The sequence below is a fragment of the Azolla caroliniana genome, unplaced genomic scaffold (assembly GCF_043228905.1).
Source record: "Azolla caroliniana isolate FFs.n. ecotype wild unplaced genomic scaffold, voAzoCaro1.0.p SCAF_2, whole genome shotgun sequence".
In the NCBI taxonomy this organism is placed as follows: Eukaryota; Viridiplantae; Streptophyta; class Polypodiopsida; order Salviniales; family Salviniaceae; genus Azolla; species Azolla caroliniana.
The window spans coordinates 14,722,479-14,725,516 of NW_028230437.1; the positions used below are offsets into that span (position 1 = coordinate 14,722,479).

The following is a 3,038-nucleotide window of genomic DNA, read 5'->3' on the forward strand; positions in this document are numbered from 1 at the left end:
GCAAGAACGTAGTATTTTTGACAATATTTTTTTGTTTTGGGAATTAACAGGGATGGCAATGAAAACTAAAGAAGATCTAGCGGTACTTTTATTAGATTTTGAGAAGGCATATGATAGAGTTGATTGGGACTTCATGGAAGGTTCATTATTGAGATTAGGTTTTCCTGCGCAGTGGATTAGGGCTGTAGCTTCCTTGTATCGTGAGGCCTTTAGTTCAGTGTTGGTCGCCGGTGGGCAAACTAGAAAATTTTCTATCTCGCGTTCGGTTCGTCAAGGTTGTCCATTGGCCCCATTCCTGCTTTTGCTAGTTATGGAAACATTCTCAATGTATTTAAACTCCTCTCAAGTTGCTTTGAAGGGTTTGCCTTTGCCTGCCACGCAACAACAAATGTTGGATGCAGAATTTGCAGATGATACTGCAATTTATGTTCAAGGTAATGATGAAAATTTAAGTAAATTGCAAGAAGTAGTGGAGGAATTTTGTTTGGCCTCTGGAGCAAAGATAAATTGGCATAAATCTCTTGGCTTTTGGGTGTCACAAAATTCCTTGCCTAATTGGATGCCTTCGCAGGAATTCAAGTGGGTTCCTAATGGAACCACTACTCGTTACTTAGGCTGTCAAGTGGGACTTCATGTTACTGCAGATATGTTAGTTGCTCCTCTACTTGTAAAATTAAGAAGAAAATTGTTGCTTTGGGATTCGGTTAACCTGTCACTTGCAGGTCGTATACTTGTAGCTAACCAAGTGTTGTTATCGACTATTTGGTATGTTGCTTCAATTACATTGTTTGCTAGATCATGTATTTTACAGGTGCAACGCCTCATTCGTAACTACATTTGGGGAGGGAAAATAGGTCAAGGTAAAAGGCCTAAAGTAGCTTGGGCAGTATTGATTGCTCCACGACAAAATGGTGGGATGGGGCTGGTAGATCCAGATGCACAGTGTAAGGCTTTGCTTTCTAAATTTGTGTGCAGAGCTATGCTGCCAATGCAAGGTGTTTGGAGTCGTTTGATGATGCATAGGTTGTCTACTATGTGCCCATCAATAGGAGGAAAGTGGCAACCATCTTTAAGATGGGGTTTTATTCAGAATTTTCATTTGTTTAAAACAACCTTATTAGAAGATAGGTTTTTTAATGGAATTCTCACAAGTTGGTCAGCTGTCAAAAAGTTTCTAATTCGGAAGGTACCTTCGCCAACGGATGACTTGTTGAGACAACCCTTGATCTGGAACTTTCTCTTTTCAGATTCAAGGGGTTTTCTGCTTGGTAGCCGTCCTCGGTTGAATTGGGCTTCTATGGATGCATCAATAGCAGGTAATGTTCAAGCATGGGGATACTATGTTATGAATCAACAGTTACAACCTTTGTCGAGGCCTTCAGTTCGAGGAAGTGCTATTATGTGCGATAATATGCAAGTGGCATTGGGACAATTTATGGCTTCATGGTCCCCCTCTAGCAATCAGATTTGGTTTGGTTATTTCTCTCCTCTAAAAGTGATTTTAGGAGCTAAAGTAACTAACACTATGGGTGATGTAATATACTTTAATGTGGATGATGATGGTAGGTTGTGGCATGTATTTTCTGAATCAGATGTGTGGATATCCGCCAATGTTTCAGCGATTCGAGTAGTTGCAAGATCGGGAAAAAAATGGCTCTTGGATCCACCATTTCAAGAATGCTTACGGTGTTGTTCGTTGTGGGTTTTTCAAAAAAAGCCGCTTTATAATTTGGATTGGGATCCAGCTGATTATCAATGGAAAAAACCGAATGCTAATGGAAATGGTAAACACTTAGAGTTCTTTCAGTATTCAGTTAAGTTAGGTAGAAATTTATTATTGCAATCAAAGTATAAATGCCCGGCTGCCATGAAGCATTGGATTGCAAATAATGTGAATGAACTACAACTTACAAAATTTGGGAAATGGTTGTGGAGTATGCAGTTGCCGAAAAAAGTTATTTGTTTTCGTTGGTTGTTGATACATTATGCTCTTCCTGTTGGTGATTGGTTGAGGCAAAATCAGCAATATGCTTGTGGAATGCATTGTGGTGAATCTACGGAATCTATTTTGCATTTGTTTTGGATGTGTCCCAAAATCAAGCAATTCTGGAGTAAGTTGTTTTTATTACTACGAAACCACTATGCTCGTTCTACTTTCTCGTGGGGTGCAGTATTATGGGGTGTCCTTCATGGAGATGTTATGAATTACGAACGTATGCATGCTTCTCATGTTTTTTACTTTTCCAATGGGTACATCTATCTCACTTCATTTCCATCTGTTATTCCTCGGTTTAGAACTGAAAATCTGGTTATTTGGCGTACTGTTACGTCACTAGCGCTGTGGACAATATGGAAAACGAGATGCGATGTTGTTTTTAATAATGCTCACATACATCTCAATAATATGCTTATTGAATTCTGGTGGTTATTTGTCCACACCATACGTGGACAATATGATGATTTGCAGGGTACAACTGATGCTCAAAGGCAACGTCAAGTGGACTTTAAGAAACGGTGGCGAGGGCTTCACTTATTTTCAGATACGTCTCCTGGTATGAAGTGGAATTATTCCATTCCTCCTTTTTTATTGCATAGCTTGTAGATGGTGTTCCATTTGTTCCTATTGTGATATCATCTGTATCATCAGATGTTGGTATTAGGTTTTGTATTACAATAGAGGTGAGATGAAATGTCTCCCTCTGTTTTCTATATGTACATTTCTCAAGTAATTTACTAAGGTGTATCTTTTTAAAAAAAAAAAAATTAACACTTGAAGATTAAGACAATGCGCTTTATTAATTATCTGCTCCTGATTACATTGTAACCAGGCCTTTATATAGGTCTCCGGTGCGAAATACAAAATGGTGCCAACCGGCACCTTTACGGAATTGTTCCAGATCCAGATCGGCATACCGATTCCGGTCCGTCCGTCCACATCTTCTTATATAATAATATGTATATAATAAGACTACTAATTACAACAGTTCCCAAATAACTATTCCTTTCACACTCTGGTTTGGACCTCCTTAAGCCTTCTT

General features: G+C 38.9%; 1 long non-coding RNA gene across 1 annotated transcript; it reads left to right on the plus strand.

Moving 5' to 3' along the window:
• Positions 1-1,349: 1,349 nt before the first annotated feature.
• On the plus strand, positions 1,350-2,753 carry LOC147867408 (uncharacterized). The gene is made up of 3 exons (XR_015532396.1): positions 1,350-1,784; positions 1,943-2,111; positions 2,468-2,753. It is a non-coding gene; the product is annotated as an uncharacterized LOC147867408 (long non-coding RNA).
• Positions 2,754-3,038: the final 285 nt, after the last annotated feature.